The 19192-nt window shown below is 29.2% G+C and overlaps 2 protein-coding genes across 17 annotated transcripts in view; one reads left to right on the forward strand and one right to left on the reverse strand.

The window, feature by feature from the left end:
- LOC132931676 (voltage-dependent calcium channel type A subunit alpha-1) overlaps window positions 1–18072 on the reverse strand; it is a 225082-nt gene extending 207010 nt beyond the window's left edge. For 9 of the 16 annotated variants that reach the window (XM_060997595.1, XM_060997593.1, XM_060997597.1 and 6 more), the window contains exon 1: window positions 17519–18070. The gene's annotated coding sequence lies outside the window, so the exon portion shown is untranslated. Of the gene's footprint in view, window positions 1–17518 lie in introns of all 16 variants that reach the window. The other 7 variants (XM_060997592.1, XM_060997594.1, XM_060997590.1 and 4 more) reach the window with 3 other exon arrangements.
- Window positions 1–19192, forward strand: part of LOC132931678 (uncharacterized) — a 92397-nt gene that overhangs the window by 38474 nt on the left and 34731 nt on the right. The window lies entirely within an intron of this gene.

A 19192-nucleotide genomic window follows, 5' to 3' on the forward strand; every position in this document is an offset into this window, starting at 1 on the left:
ATCGATATTTTTCTTTTTTCTTTCTTCGTCAAGGGTGTAAATGGACCCCACTTTTTTACACGTTTAATAGCTCGCGTATTTAAACGCCTAACAACAGCTATCACCCATCGTGAAACAATTTATTTTCATTAATGAACTTGGTTTTTTTTTCTCTTACAAAGTAATGTAATACTATAACGGTCCACTCTAATTGAATCAAATGGTCTATATAGACGTTGTCGTCTGATTAGACATTACGATTGGACATTGATGTCCTTATTAAAACGTGCGACAACCACTATAATATGTTTATGTATCGATTAATTCTGCACAAAACACATCAATTATAGACTAATACGGGTTTACTACAATTTTGTTTCCTTAAATGATGCATATAAATGTAAAATACGATTTTTATTTTTAGCCGTAAATTAAATTGAATTCGTACTTACATGGAATATATAAGGACCATTGGGAATTCGACAAGTATTGGTTTTTACGTTACCTACCATCAAAAACTGATCGTAGGTACTAAGCTAACGTTTCTTCTTTTTCAAACTCTTCAGTCATAACGAGGGGTATAACTGTCAAATGATGACTGAAGTGCTGTCGATGTGTAACATTTACTATTACCTAAAAAGACATATGACGTTTTTGTTAATATTTAATATCACGTATACTGTACGTCCGCGTGACACATTCCTATAGTTAGTATACATAAACATTTTCAAATATAATAATTTGGAGGCGACCGAACACTCTACTCTGATAAACCTCTTCCTAAGAATTGAATAAAGAAAGAACTTAAGTACTTGTATCCAATAATTGTACTTATATAGCAATGGAAATGTCAACACTGCAATATTTCACAATAATGCGATACTTAAATAAACTTTATTTATACTATATATAAGTATCTTTTATACGATGGTGAAACGATAAAATATACCTTACGAATTTTAAATCGAAGATAAATTTAAAATCAATAATTTTTGTTAACAATATTTCAGTATTTTTTGTATTTTTTAAACATCTTAATATAGTTATGTAGCAAAATCAAATCACCGATTACATTCAATGTTTGAAGTTAATATTTGTTCAACTTCGAAATCAATAACTGCTCAGCATGAAATTTAAACATTATATTTGGATACATCAAAATATATTTTCTTCTCGATTTTCACAGCACAGTATTATCGTTTGACATGAAAGTTGGATATTTTTTTCGATATTTTAAGGTGATTAACCATTTCAATAAGGAACTAAATTCAATTTAATCATATAAATACCATGAGATGTTCACGTTATGTGTATTAAGTTTTTTTTTTAAATCGTATACTTATATATATTTAATCATTATTCTTTTTCTTGAAAAAAAAACATTAAAATGAATTTTAAAGATATACTTACAAGTTACAATTAATTAAATATAAGTAAACATACCAGCTAAAAAAGTGACGTCGTTCTAAGAATATAGTTTCTTAAATTTTAATATCTGTCATGGTCCATAAAAGATAAATGTATAAATTATACTTGTTTTTTATAATATTCATATATTATCATAATACTGTATGCTGGAAGCTCTATTTACAGTACTTAAGAAAATATTGAAATTTTATGTTCATTAATTGTAGTAGATTTAAATGTGTAAAACATCAAATTAGGTTATACCTATACTATAAATAATAAATTAAATGTGTATCTTAGCTGATATGAAAGTAGTCCCTATGAAATAATTGGAAAATAATGAAAAAAGTTTTGGTGCATGTAATGTATACACAGGTATTACAGTAGGTACACGTGTAATATTGACGACAGGGTAAAAATAAAAAAGAATTCAATTCAATTAAATACTATCAGTATTGTTTTCTATAATTTTTAATAGTTAAAATACATTTAGTCCTTATAATATATTTTACATTAATTTTATTAAATTATTGGATGATTAGTTTAAAGGTTATAGGGCCTCAAGCGTTGCTAGGAGATTAATATTGTACTCTCATTTAAAAACTAACAATAATTGACATTGTACAATATTAAAAATGAAATAATTAGAAAATCAAAGAATACCATTATATAATTTTATAGGTAGTACGAGGCATAAAAAAAATCGATATTTTATGTTATAAATATTTTAATTAATAATACAAACATACGTTTGTTGTTCAAAAAATATAAATTAAATATTTACTATCAGAAAAATAACTCTTGTCATAAAAAACATTCACGAATTAAATGTAATATACTCGGTATTATTATAGTACCTATGAATATATTCGTATTTATAATTTTATTACAATTATTTATAAACATAAAAAAGATCTTTTCATCGCTGAAACCAACGTAATGTTTTTTTATTTTATTTTCATTGTTCTGTTCTAGGGGTATACACATTTTTGTGAAAATGATTTATTCACTGATAAAACTAAATCGCATCCCATGAAATAGTCACGATTAATTACTATGGCAATAAAGTAGCATTGTCCAATTCATTGTTGTGCATATGCTTACGTGCTGCGGTATACTATTCGATATCATAATGAGAAAAAATACAAAAATCCAATTAGACCACTCTGTTGGCGTATATAAATATGATATGGTAGTGACAATATTTATATTTAGTCACCAATTAATTACCAGTCGATAATGACAGACTATTTTTCAATGATGGATATTCATAAAAAAAGGCGATGAGTAATTTGTGAGTTATAAGTTGTTATAAGTTATAACTATTTAATGTTTAAGTTTGAGTAGTATGGGGATACCCCACAAAATTATGGTCTACCCCGCTCACCAAAACTTTAAATACTTATAACTCATAAACTACCAACCAAACCGAATTTAGATTTGTATGATTGAAAATACTCTAAAAAATACAGTGCTTTATAATAGAAAATAAAATTGTATATTAAACAATTTTAACGGTAAAAATATTATTGTTTTAATTGGGCAGGGAATTATGTACCCAAAACAAATTATATAAATTGTATGTTCAAAAACGTTAATACATTTTTAAATAATTGGTGTTGTTTGATAAAAAAAATCTAGTATACATATATAATATTATTATAGGCTAGAGTGCTAGACCAATATTATTATGGTTCAAATTTGTTTTCTAACTTCAATATAAATAGATGTATTTTAACTTTAAAAAATAAGGTATAGCTTATCTATAGATAATTTATATTTTATTATCTATCAATAATGAATGAATTATTATCACACAAAAAATTTATGAAATATAAACATATTGTATAATGTTATGAAGCATTTTTCCTTCTAAAATGCATTATACTTAAAATTAAATCACATCACTGTAATATTTTAATGAATCGTGATAATATAACTTAAACAGTCGTAGACAAAAATGTACCATCAAAGCAGTCAAAAGTAAATCCAAAAAATAAAACCTTATAAAAATAAACATTTTAACTAATCATTTTCGTTATCGTAATATTATAATAATTATATACTTTGTAATACACAATCGTAAAATACTGACAATTTTCAGTCAATATGTATATATACTCGTATACATTTAGAACACTGCCTAGTTCGTGGAGTCGGCGATATAAATTTTTACGGATGATAATCATTATTTACTAAAATATTTTAGTTTCTTATAATGTCATATAGTAATCTTTCTAACAATATCTGTCTTCACGAAAAACACAGTTGCGATGATAAATTTACACATATCATATTTTTATTGTTCATCGAAGGCCCTCTCCAGTGCGGCGTTTATGATAAATTTGGCGTAGACGTTTACGCTTAGATTCCGGATAGAAACCCATAACATTTTCACGATATTTCACAGGCCGACCCTCGAGGACCCGCGTATTTCTTTTACTCGCACCTATTGTTTGGGATGTACACCAAGCCGTCGTCGTATGCGGTTGACGATAAACCATATTGGAGATATTGCACAGAGCAGCCGTGTACGCGTAATCTTTCGCCACTATTACCCGCTGTACAAATCGTTGGCAAGTTTAATGCTGTGGATTTGTTGCCAAACGAGACTTAGAAGATTTCGCGAAAAGTTTTATTTCGAAATCATGTTAGAATATCACTTCGCCGCTCTAACCGTCTCTCCGATTTTAAATTTCACTGATATTATCGCCAGCGCTTTACAAGTTGAGTTATCATTTTTGTTTGACGGTATAAAGTAATTAGAATAAACCTAACACCTTTAATGCGAATATAAAGTTCATCAGATCTGGTGATATTAATACAATTTAATTATTATATACAATCGATTTTTATCTGTTTCGAATAATTATATCTTTGCACCTGAAATCTGCTAAAGAATGCTATATTATAATCTTTTAAGATAATGATTTATTATCTATTTATCTTAATTTGTGTCACAAAATTATCGACGAATTTGATATTTATGATTTTATAATTAATAATACTCATATATTAATAGATATTTATATAGAATATCTAAACACAAGACCAAAAACAAAAAAATACATTAAAATTGGAACGTTGTGATTGACTCTAAACGGCTTTAATAAACTGATTTTGTGACAATGCTTCTCAAAACACTGAACGTGGAACAAAGGGCGAAAAATGCAATTATTTTTAGAAGAAAAGAAAAATATATTTTATTATTTTATTGTATAATAAAAATATGATCGAAAAAAGGAAAATCATTTTTGGGTGAAGGAGTAGCGTCTAAAAAAATAGTCCAAAATCAAATAACCAGTTTACGCTTTAATGTATATGACAGGTGTCATCTGGCATAAGATGTAGGTACTACTAAAACCTCAAAAACTAACCACAATATTATGCATAGTGTGAGTACCATCGTGGCCCGTGGAGGTAGATTGGTTAGCACATACAAATTCAAACATTTTTTTTATCTACATGCAACGTTGTATTAATATTCAAATTTATTTTTAAACCATAATCATTCACCTTTGAAATTTCATACTATGATTTTCACTCGACAGCATTATACCCCACGTACTATTTCCATCGAATGTGATATTTTTAAATTATATTGATTTTAAGTGTTATTCTTCTTGTATCCTAACTATTGTTTGATTTTGACTTTAACTATTTTGAAACTTAATCGCACCCGAATCCAGAGAACAGTATTTTCCCATCACGTAGGTAATATTATATACAGTGTCGTACACCCTTACGAATATTAATTCGTGTGAAGTATATTAATAATGTAATTGTTTTATTTTTTAAACATATCACCGCCTCGATGGATTATTATGATTATTTATTCTTTGGATGTATACATTATACAATTATATATATTTAATACGCACGACGCTAGTTTCCATTTATTTGGTAGGCACATGAATGGGATATGAACAATATTTCGACTAATTGCATTTGTTGCGGTTCGATTAATTCGTCTTAATATTTAACGCACTGATTGTGCAACTCGCACATCGGAAATAAGTTCCTATTGCCGGGTCGTGCAACTTTCAAGTTTAACAGCAGATCTTCAAATACACATTTAACAGTTCCTTAAACAACGTCATTGGCCCGTTCAATTTTAATGAGCCATTAACGTTGGATGTATCACATTTTTACACAGCCCGTATCGTGCATGATTTCTCGCTATATTATGAATATTATGATTTTACGATGTTTTCCTTTGACTGAAATAATTCAATGAAGATATGCAAGTAGGTAGCTACGTTTGAAACACAAGTTGGTAACTGTTAACGGTAAGTGGTGATCCTTAATTTTTTTCTCAGCTGTACCTGCTCTAAGAAATTACTGAATCGTAGTTAAACAAAAAGTGGACTGTTGGTGTAGGTTTTTTTATGTTCCTATTTCAGTAAATAAGGCAAGTACTACCTACCTTTATTGCCAAGGCAAAAAGTCTTTTTTATGTGCACGAGTGAGCATGTGTATGCAGTTACTAATTTGAATAAAATCATAACTTTTAATCGAGAAAAACATTTTGTTCAATATTATTACTGTGCATCAAAAAATATCATTTTTTTTCCAATAAGCATCTTATACAATAAATACAATAAATAGTAAATACATATTAATATTATTTGCACGATTTTCTGTTTAAATAAAAAATATATATTTTATAATCAACTTCAAAACCATATTTATTAGTATATTACTAGAATTAAGGCGTATTGTTATTATTATTTTTAATTTTTTGAAAAATAAATTAGGATTTTAACACCAGCTTTATTAGACGATTATAAAATCACTTAAATAATATTATAACAAAAATCTATCATCTAAAAAAAATAAAAATAAAACATGTGCCAAAAAAAAAACTTTTAGTTCCTATATAATATACGATAATTAACTATGAAAACATTTATAAATTTTTTTGGTGCCAAACTGCCACATAAGAATATTTATATTGTCCTTTATATAACATATTTTTTCATAATATTCGGTAAGAGTTGTTCAAAATGTGCACTTACGTCGCAAAATTCGAAAAAAATTAATATAGTTTTCATTGAGGTTAATTATTTTGTTTAGCCACAAAATTATAGGAATTTTAAAAGAGCTTAAAAAATATATATATTTTTTATTATTGTTACTGTATGAATTTTATTCACTGCGCATCTCATTTATTGATGTATTGTTTAATGTTGACTTGCTATTAATTTACTTAGTTCAATAAAAAATATGTTTAACAATTTACTGTATATATTTTTAATTTACTGTGTTGATTTGCTAAATAATGTATTTTGCAATATGAAAAATTATAACAATTTTTAAGTGTATTATTTTACAAAAAATTATGACAAGGTTCTGAGTACTTTTTTTTCGTGTGTTTATGAAAAATTTAAGGTTTTCAGCTTGCATTAGATTCAACATTTTACACTTAAAATATTGCCAAGAAAGTGATAATGTATGTGACATACAATACGAATAACTTCATAAAGATTATTTAAAATGTTGCACCTACTCAATCACTTAATGGCTGAATAATACTGTTGTCTCGCATTATTATTATGAACTTTTTGTGTATCAATGTGCATTTTTTGTGTACATTGTGATACAACATTTATTGAATAAAATAATTTTATCTTAGAAATGTTTATAAAAAAAGACAAGATATTTTTAATATCGTATATTATGAATAAATAACAAACATTAAAATTATGATTTAATGTGTATAATGTTCAAATACCTATTGATTGAAAGATAGGTGTTTCATATTCCATTGATTTTAAATTTAGTTATGGCTAATGGTTGTTGATTGCTCCATGAACTGTACTATCGATGCTCATATTCACAGTTCTTTATTTTTAGTACTTACATACATTAAATTCACGTTCTAAATACATTTTTAATGTGCACTCTCAGTACTTCACTAACATTATGCAAATCTTTCTATGCTTTTAGATATTGCTATAGAACATTTCAGTAGTGAGGTTATAGTATTGATTTATTTCGTATTACAAAACGACTGCTATTAAAAAACAAAAATACATAAAATAAAATATATACACATAAATGGTACATGGTACGATATTCGGATTTTGCATACCTTTGTGAGCGCTAAAAATAAAATATTTCTTCACGTCACAAAATGCAAAACGTTTATAGGAACAACGTATTATATGTAATTGTTTTTCTCGAAAATTGTATAGATTTTTGGAAACCTCAACATAACGTCCCATATCAACAAGTTGAAAATAATCATTTATTATTTTCACTCGAACGTTGCAGATTGGTAGTTTCGAAAAGCTTACTAAGTTATTATGGCACATTACATTTTATGCATATTGTGCATTGATAAATAAGAGCGAATGTCTTAAGTTTTCCACTACGAGGAACATTGCATTTAATGAACAATATAATATTACGAAGTTCTGGAAAGAGTACAAACCAAAAAGTTATTTTTCGTCCGAAATGACTGGAACGCGCTATCGACGACATGATATAATATATTATAAAGAAAAACGCAAGAAACATAATATTGTTAGCGAAATACTTTGACTCGGATGAAACATATTAGGTGTATAATTATAATATACACATACACACACACACACACATATGTTCGGGACACTGCAATCATTGCCAACACTAATACACCGTGTCAGTATTACAATTTTTTGGTATTCGATCGCTCGTACTATATTATTGTAATAGCTAGGTACCTCGGCGCGGGTGAATAAACACACTAGCGTTCCGCCCTCTGCTCGGTACACCTCATCGCATAAATTCTCAATCCCCGACTATCTCGCGCAAAGCTCCCGGAGACTTTTAAACAAAAACACGGACGTTTCATAAATATTTGATTGTTGTTGTGGGCGCACGTACCGTAGATATACCATATAATCATATTATTATTATTATTATTATGCATCTTTAAATCCCGATTGACGTGTCACACATGACAAAGGATCACCGCGTATACATATATTATACATAATGTTGTATCGTATGCGTATGTGAGTGTGTGTGCGAGTGTATAAACCCGTGGTATAAATAATACGGTATATGGTCGCAGGATTTTTTTCGATCTGTGAGGACGGAGGAGCCGACTATTGGTTCGTTTGACTTGGCGGGTGGGCTTTTTTCAAAACGCGACATGTCAAAACAAACCGCAACGCGCGGTGGACCCGTATAATAATAAAACGACGGAACGATAAAAATGTTTTTTTCTTAAAAAAAAAAAACCATGACAAGACGAGATCCAGAATCTCCAATAACAGCGATAATAATAATAAAACGTTCACTGCTCATACACAGGACTATTGCTGACGTTTGCGACGCGGCGCGCACACTCGCGCATAACATTGTGCGATTTCGGAAAATCATGACTGACGTTTAATAATTTACTATTATAGCGACACTACGTGCGGGCGCGTGACGCGCGTTTGTCGTTGAAGTTTCCTCGGTACCCCGTCGATGTTTATCGCGTTTCCGCGCTCGACACTCGTGGTGTGTGTGTGGTGTCGGGGGAGGGTCGTTGGAGGGTTGATTTCACGTCCACGTTAAACCTCTTCTCAGTTCCTATACGATTACGGTACGCAGTGCGTGTGCGCGCGTACTACTTACCTTATCACTTATATTATAACATGCGTTGGGCGACAGATGAGAGGCGGAAGAGTTGTGCGAGAGAGAAGGGTGTGCGTGACAAATAAATGAAATACAAATGTGTTCGCGTCTGAAGCCGCCGGAAAAACTTTTAATATCCATAATCTATGTATGTATGTGTGTGTGTGTGCGTGTGTGTGCGTGCGCCCTAAGGACAGATACAATGAAAAAGCGATATACTTTTACACCACATCGGAGTGGCGCATGTATCGACTTTTAAAAACGTCTATACGTCTAAATATATATATTGAACCCAATAACCGACTTGTAAGCGCGCTCGCTAGTGTGTGTATGACGTATGGCGTGTAAGGTGTTTGAGATTGAACACCCGATCGGGCGAACGGGTGGAAATCGTTCGTTTTCAACGCATTATAACGCCGCGCGACCATCGCATCAACACTGTTATACTGTGGCGTCGCGACGCGCGCTTTTGTGATGGCGTACGCAAAGTGTACCAATCGAAACGCCAGAGATTGAAACGATATAATCACTGCGGGATTACTGTATATTGTTTTATGCGAACATTCGCCGTTTAGTCCTCGTCGAATTAGTTCGTGAATTCGTTAATTCCGCGTTTCTCCGCGGTTTTAATGCCACAACAATATAATACGCATAAATGAATCATGTTGCGGGTAGTAACGTAACGGGAGTAACGCGTTACGTAATTTCATTAGAATTATTCCAAGTAACGAACATGTAATGGAAATTACTTCTGATAAGTAATTTCTATAATATAACGCGTTATAGTTTCGAATTATTTAGTACCTATTGCGATATTGAGAATTTAAAAAAAAAACTTTTAAATATGTGTCTATAATGCAGGTATTACCGTATTAGGTACACCAATCGAATATACATACATTTTACTCGCCACCGTGGTTTTATAATTATTTAAGTATTTTAAATGTATATTGATTACTTGTAATACCACAACGTAAGATTATTGTAATCTCGGGTCGTAATCATGTAGGTCACAATATAATATAAATGTAAAATGTATAATATTATAATAGTATATTGTGCCCAACAAGTCGATGGCGTCTTACGAGATGGATGTATATTTTAATTATTTCTTTCTTTTTTTTCTAAATAATAAATGTATATTTCTAGCAAACATCATATTAAATGTTTTTTATTTTAACTTTAGTGCCCAACCCTAACTCCACTGTTGAAATCACGAAGATTTTTCAACTCTTTCCGACTATTTAGTTAATATATACATTATATACAAAATGGTGTCGTAAGCTGTTGTGGCTGAAAATTATTTTCGTTGTGATAATCATATTAAAAGTTTAAATTTTAATCCCAGCTCATTTTCAACGGTGTTCTTATTGCCCAGCGTCTTATTGCCATAACTAATGATAGCAAAAGCGAAAGTATCTTCTTCCTTCCCGTATTATCAAATACATGTGTTAATATAGGTGTACCGCGATAGCAAAATAATTGTTTAAGTAAGAATAATTGGAATTTAATTCCTAAACGAGCTAACCGAATGGATTTTATTCCATTTTTTTTTACGTCTTAAACACTTAATCATACGACCAGAGTACCAAAATGTAAAGCGTTTAATTAAATTGTCGTTAAAAGCTCCTTAATAAAATGCTTAAGATAGTCATAATTGCTTTATAGCAGATTTATAGAATAAGGCTGTTTTATATATTTTTTTTTTATCGTAAGAAACTGATATTCGTTTCATATAAAATGTTTAAAATCGTTTTCTACTATTGTTATTTATTACTATTAAGATTATATTTAAGTGAGTTTTAAATACCTATCACCTGCTATACCGCAAAAATATAGAAACCTACGTAATATTATTATTTGACGTTTTGACTTATGTAAAAAGTACAATGTTTTAAAATAAATACATTTTTTTTAATATTTTAGATTTCCTTTTTTAAGAGCAGAATAAATGTTCCAACAGAGAACAAGAACAAGAAAGTCCATACAGTCCTTCTATAGATTGGAAATTCTACACAGATGGTACCTTGAAGATGTCATACATGAAATTTTCTACCACTGTTACAAACAACTGCAAAAAAAACTATACAGAAAAACTGCTGCCCTAATTGCAACGCAAGGGAAACCCGTGTTTGGGAAAAACTTATTCGACAACTTTTTAATAGTATTAGAGATTTGACACTTTTCCGATTATTTATTTCATATAACATACTATAAACAGGATGATTCATTTAAAAGTGAACATATTTATTTGAAATATTTTCAACAAAATATTTGGAATATAAAATTAAAAATATATGCTGTCCAAAAAGTAAAAAATTTAAAACAATGATAAAAAAAATATTTGAAAAATAAATATTGTTTCAAATATGTTGTTATGACTTCAAATTATGCAAAATATTTTCCAAAAATTATAAATTTTGGGAAAATAAGAGTTTATCTTTAAAACTATCACTTTTTATAAATATAAATATATTATAATATAATATTAGCAACAAATATTATAAATAAATTATAATAATAAATGTATTTCAGTATCATAAACTCTATGGAAAAGTACTCCTAAGGCACTAATTTTTGCTTGAAAATATCAAACATATAAAAACATATCATATTTCTTGTTCAAAATTATTTATTTGTTTTTTTTTTTATTGCAAGTTGTAGTGATTCAATTTTTATAGTCCTACATCATTTTAACAACATATATTGTGATTTTGATTATATACAAAGTGATTATTCAGTCTGTTTTTTCATCAATATTTATAACTTTGTAGCATTTTATATATATATTTATAAACTATAAGACCCACTGAAGTGTATTTGACATTTGGCCTATGTACCCCGTATAGCTTTTATCCTAGCTTGTATGTACGTTTTTGTTTTCGTTTTTCTGATTATGTCACTTGTCGTAAGCGGAATTACATGTTGTATAAATTACGCATTGTACAGGTTGCGTTTTATAAGCTGTTCAATCCCATGTTTTTGACACGCTTCCATTATTATTCCTAGGTAATTGTTTATATTTAAATATTAAAACACTGCTGTTAAGATTTTAATCAAAACACAGCATATTATACCTTTTTAATTTTTTTTCTCGTAAAACGAGTTAGTTAACAAAAATGTTAACTTTTCTTAACTGGCAGGCAATGGTTACTTAATATAATATAATATAGAAAGATAGGTACCTACCTATAACTTTTATGGCCTTAATTTCGCGATATTTTCACATTATTTACCCATAAAAAACTACAAAATTAAAATGATCACACTGTCGTATAATTAAACAACTAGCTTGAATTCTGGATTGTCAATATTAAAGAACGATAATCTCCGTATGGCGCCAAGTTTATTATCTCGTTTAGATAAACATACGTACAGTAAATGCACCTATAAAATATAACTGTCGGAAACACAGGCGCAAACTAACAGGGTACAGCGAGTTAAGCTTTCTAAAAATTGTTTAGCCCCTCTGAACTCTGAAAACCGATTAGATTATGACATGACATGATAGATAGATATATACACACGTACTAATTCAGTGGGGCCCGTTATCTTTCTGAAAATAAAAAAAAAATATATTAAAAGAAAGATATTACTCCGAGTTTATCAAATAACCTAAACCTCCGTTAAAAAAAAATACATAGTTTAGAACTTGTATTTGACTACGAGTATTTAACCACACTAACATTGTCCGGTGTAATTAGCACCGCGTTTTTTGAACGATATAGAAAATATATATATATGTGTATAGTTATCTGAAGAACCAATTAAAAATCGTCTTTAGGTTCGTCCTTTTTATGTTTATATTTTAAACATTTGTTATAATATATACATTATATACCATGTCTTACAATTGCATTAAAATTAAAGCTCCAATTACAACGTGTCGTTAAAATGTTAGCTCATTTTCTACCAAAATATGTTTCTGCCTTTCTTTATTTAAAAGCTTATTATAATTTCATATTACATATATACAGGATATTAACGTTTAATTAAATCACGTATTGTTATTATTATTATTATCGTCATCATCATCATCATCATCATCATCGTCATTGTCATTGTTAAACAACTTTTGACAGTTTGCATATAATATAGACAGAGATTAAACCATTCTAGCAAGGCAATATGATTTTAATTGAACGAGTGTAAAAAAGTTTCTAATAATACATCGTCATAATTGCCTTAGTCCATGATGTTGTAAGCACCTTTAAATAACGATTATTATACAATTTTTACTGTTTACCGCTGTCTGCTATACTATTACCAACGTCATAAAGGTTATTAATAAGACAAAAACCATTAATTGGTTTTACTCCTGAAGTAAATGTTTTGAAAATATTTATAAGATGTATATATACAATTCATGATAGTATATTATATTTATATAATTATACAGCAGGTAATACTGCACAACAAAAGAGATCAATCGACTATTTTGTGTTTATCTATATATTTATAATAAATACGAAATATCTGGATTTTTAATTTATAAAAACATTTATGTTTAGAATATAGATAAGGATTAAAATAGATTTTAAAAAGTAATATATCAATGACAAAGTTTGAAAATTTGAAATATGATTTTAAAAATTATTTTTTATTGGCTTTTATAACTTAATTTTTCTTTTTTTGTATTTTAACATTTTTAAAGTTTACTATACAAACAATTAACTTAATAGTTTTAAGAGCATACAATTACGTTTACAATTATGGGTTTTAAGACTATAATTATCGAACCCAGTAATAAATATTCGATGATTAATAAAATTTAAAACATGTCTATTCATGCAATATACAATATACATATTGTTCAACTCTAAAAGTATGTGCATTTTTCTCGTTCGTCATTAATAAGATGAAATTGGCTTATATTTTATAGTTTAAAATAATAATATAAAATTAACGCTAACTTTTAATTTATTAAATAATATTTTAAGTCATTAATGACCACAAAATAAATCTTCATTTAAATTAAAATAGTAACATAAATACATAATCGCTTTTCTCATTTATCTTCTATGAGATTATGTGGTGTAATTATTATTATGTTTTTCAATAAACTTAATACATTACATAACACATATAGAAGGTAATAATATTATAAGTACTTAATGTTATTTATATATACTACACATATAAATTTCAAAAGATTTATATTTTAAGTTTCATTTTTTAGTTATAAATGATGATGCCATATCATATAAATATATAAAATAACTATTAAGATACTCATCATTTCGTCAAGTTAATTATTTAAGAAACTGAAATACAGAAAATTGATTTTTTTTTTTTTTTTTTGGGATACACGGTACTATATTTTATATTCTTTATGATTTAGGTGTGTAGCATAAAATAAGGAAAAAATGTTCACGTTTTCCGTAGAAAATATTTTTATAACTGACAACACATGATAGTAAACCTTGAAGTCTTAAACACTTCAAAATACTCAAGGGGTTTTATGTGGATACCACGGTCCAGGAATACTTTATTTCTTGTCAATATGTATTTACAAAAGAACAAGCATTTATAAACTCAAACAAAATTCTTTACATACCTGAAATATTTAAAAACGACTTACCTTTAAACTCATATTTTAGAGGGATTAAAGATATAATAATAATTCAAAATTATCAAAAAAAAAGTTATTATTTTAAGTATTCAAAATATTTCTATAAAATTTTACATAACTATCAAAATGTTATTTGTTTATTTTGATGTTTTGTATAGTATATATCATTAATATACTTCAATTTATTCATAAATATATGCGATCTTTAAGTAAATAAAACATAATAATATATTGTTATAAAATTATAATTTATTACTAGATGACGTGTACGGTGTACCTATTAAATAATAAAAATAATACGATTTTAATTTTAGGTTTTGTTTAAATACTTAAGCCAAAGACCTTTACCATTAAACTTTCAGTTATTAGAAAATATCGTATTAAAAAGGGTACCTACTATCTAACTATTACTATTTCAGATTAAAAAGATTACAAATAAATGTAAATATAAATTTGAATAACAAAAGTAGAAATATATTGATTCAATGTTGGCACGTCTACAGCATAGTCGAGCAAAAGTAATCAAAAGCAATAGATATGATTAAAAAAATTCAAAGTAAGTTTTATAAAAAAAGCCTGTAACAATTTTAAATTGACATTTTTATAAGTTTTTCTGTAAACCTAGTTACTTATTAACAAGAAACTTTTATGCGGATACTTGTTAATCTGGGAACTCTGATTTTTAAAATACATCAGTATTTATTTAATTCATTTTAAATTCAACGATAAAAATTGTTAAGAAATGTTAACAGTCCTAGCAAGTACGCAAAATCTCAAGCCAGGAAATATTATATAATATGAACTTTATTACATTTTCTGACAAGCCTACCCTATTCTAATATAAAGCAATTGGTGGAAGTCTGTTGTCAAATATAAATAAATTATTATTAATGTAATATTTATTCCTCAAACTATACATAATAATGAAGTAGTGTTCATTCAAAATTCAATCAAATATTCGATATTAACTTATAATTAAATATAAATGAATAATTTATTGTAGGTATCCTTAAATCTTATTGTTTTATATTTTATTTTCGTTTAATCAATAATAATATTTATAGTCAATTTAAATCTATGTTCGTCATTATGAACAATTGTTACTCTTTATAATATTTTTATTTTGTAAAATTAGATTTAGAATAATATTCATTTAAAATTAATATATTAAATATTTTCCATATTTGAATACACACAAATGAATAATATGTTTATTCATTTTTAATTTAATTTAGAAAATTATATACCTTCATATATTGCTTTAACACACAACTATTTTACATAAATGATTTATTTAAATATAAAACACTTTAAACAAATATAAAACATTACAATTAAGGTCTACAATTATTCATTATTTTTTGTTCTGTTCAACAATATAAAACAAAATACCTATTAATATCGATGCATTATATTATACAAAACATATTTGTCTTCGGTCAATATAAACAATACTAATAATTACTTGTAAGTTATTAATTACTTTAATTTGAATATTTTCACCTTTTAATTTAAAACATGAAAATAAATATCAAGAAAATTTCGATTATTCCTTTGATCTTAAAATCACATTAATAATATTGAGTTATTGGCTGCGTTTTATGTACCTAAAAAATAATTATAAATTATAAACCTTTATAATATGTTGAGATTCCTTATTAAAATTATGTTCTTATAAGGTTTCTACAATCGCCTATTAAAATATAATCATAATTTTTACTGAATATATTTCTGAAGATAACATTTTTGCTCAGTTTAGTATTTTTTTTTTTTTTAACAACGTAAATATTTTGTAATTGTTTTTTTTCTTTTATAAGAACAGAAAGTGCTTTGAATTTAAGCTTCTACAATAATGTACGACTTAAAAAATATATTTATTTAACAACCTTCGTTCTCTGTGTACGGTTTTTTTTTTAGAGAAAATGTTCAATTTATGGTTAACAAAAAATTAATTAAATTATCCGTTAATCCTTTAATAATAACCAATTAATACAAACTGTCAAGCATACCGAATAACTATCAATATATATGGGTTACTCCTCTAAATAATTATTATCGAAGATCATATTATAATTAATATTTCTTATTGGCGTAATAATATTATTATGATTTGCGTGAATCAACCATGACAAAAATATATTAGGAATATATTGCATTTTCTTCAATAGTTATGTGTGAAAATTAAATAACATTTTCATAAATATTAAATTTTATAAATTGATAATGTTTTTAAATGTATAACTAAAGACTGTTATTAAATTTGTATAAAAATATTAATAAAAAAAAGTATACTATTTTATTATTATTAAAATAATTTTTTAATTTTTTTAATTTTTGGTTAAAATCATTTATGAGGAACCTTGCGTTGCATATCAAAGTTTTTTATTAGCGAACAAAAAATATATATACAATATTATATACAAAAATATCAAATACATAAATATCATATTATTATGTGCATAAATACCACAATTAAAAAATCCAACATATTTTATATTTATATAATTTATGTAATTAATATAAATATTTGGAGTAAAATATAAGTCTCTGCGCACATTTTTTAATTAAATTACTACTAAAAACATATTCGATTTGACGGAAACTGTGCGTTTGCTTGAGATTTCCTGTAATTTATAATTTTTACATTTTTCATATAATATGATATAATTATTAAACCGCTGAGTAGATCCGTTTCTAATCCGCCCGGAATCTAAGAGTAACGGCAATATTTTTCCGGGTGAAATCGTTAAGTTTTAAATTTTTTGTCGACTCGCTACCAATATAGTAACGGTTGGTCGGGAAAAAAAAAAAATTACCTAGAGTTAGTGGTGCGGGAGTGAGGGATGGACGCATCATCGCGGTGACAGTCATAGTTGAGTATCAAAATATTATTATTATTATTATTACGTTGAGTATACGCGCGGAACAATAATATCGGCGACTTACCTGCAGAATAGCGTCGTCCGGGTTCTGGCGTCAACCGGTCTCCATCATGACGGCGAGGCGGGCGCGCTGTTCACGCACGACCGGAGCATCAGTGCAACGCCGGGACGGCGGCGGACGAGCCGCGAGGACCGCGACGGCGGGCGAGCATGTCAAAGGAAAAAATCTGGAAAGAAAAATTGGAAAATTGCGAAGTATATATGTGTGTGTGTGTGTGTGTGTGTGTGTGTATGTGAATATATATACGTCGCGGCGGGAAAACGTGAACGGGCGAGAGAATCGAAAAAAATTGGATGGAAAAAAAAAAAGGTAAAAAAAAATATAAACTGTCGACGGACGAACGGACGAAATTAATATTATTGAAATCTCGTCGTATATTATGCAAAACGCACGCACGCACGCGCACACGCGGCTACTATACTATGACAATACCTGCAGCAGACTATAATACGCTGTCGCAAATAACACCCGGAAACGCGCGCGCGACACGACGGCGACTGCGACCGCACCACGGCTGTTACGAGAGCGGCAGTGACGGCTTCGGCGGCGGCGGACTCGATCGAACAGGTGGTCCGGGAATGATGAGCGCGCGCGAGCAAACCGACGTAGCGGCGGCGATGGTCGGAACACTTTGTGCGTGTCCGCCTGTGCGTGCGCGTGAACGGTACGGCGGCGGTGGCGATGGCGGCGTGTCGGTGGTGTACGGTCGCCGGCGCGCGCGCGTGTGTGTCACACCCGCCCCGCGTGACCATCGTCTGCACCGGCGAGCAAATGCGGGCGCGCGCGGTGCCGGTGGCCGGTCGGGTTATGTGGTGGCCACCGCGCCGTATTGTGCGTTTTTTTTTCTCATCTAACCCCTCCTCCGTCCCCTCCCACCGTGACAACCCCGTTGACATCTCTCCATCAATCCATCTCCCGTTCTATCTCTTTCTCACCGTCCGTCCCTCGTCGTCCGCGTGACCACCGCGAAGCGCAGCGAAAACGCTCGGGCCGCGATCCGGTGCACCGCCGAACGCACCGCTCGTGACGAGCTCTGTTACGGTGCAAAGTCCCGTCGTCCCCGTCGGTGGCAAAACAATTTTGTTTTTTTCCAGTCCCGCGAAATACCTTTTTTTTTTGTACGTATGGTAATCAAACACCTGTATATGTACATGCGTAGTTAACTGTTTTTTTATTTATTATTTAACGCGAACCAGAAAGATATTATTCAGTCGGAGAGATGAAAGAGATTTTATATTTGCAGCGCGATGTACGTATGACGCGCATCGTCCGGCACTGAAAATGAATATCATTGACGGATTTCCAGCCAGATTTACGGCTATGATGGGTGTGCAGTGTCACGTCCAAAATTTGGGCTCGGCCCGAATCAGGAAATTTAGTGGTAGATCATACTTAGTGAATGATGTACCTTTATTGCAACGGCCAACCATATAATACCATACAAGACGCGAGATAATCCTACACGGTAATTCTAATCACGAATTTTATTTTACACGATATACTTGCGTATTTTAAATGTCAGCACGTACTATAACACATAATGCACATAAATATCATTGTATTTAGAGAAAAAAATTGTAAATTTATCACACTATGCCAGTATATGCACCGTTGCACCAACTTATAATATTTTACTACAAAAATATTTCTTTTTTTCTTTTTTTTTAATCTAATTCG

Source organism: Rhopalosiphum padi, chromosome 1, assembly GCF_020882245.1.
Source record: "Rhopalosiphum padi isolate XX-2018 chromosome 1, ASM2088224v1, whole genome shotgun sequence".
Taxonomy (NCBI): domain Eukaryota; kingdom Metazoa; phylum Arthropoda; class Insecta; order Hemiptera; family Aphididae; genus Rhopalosiphum; species Rhopalosiphum padi.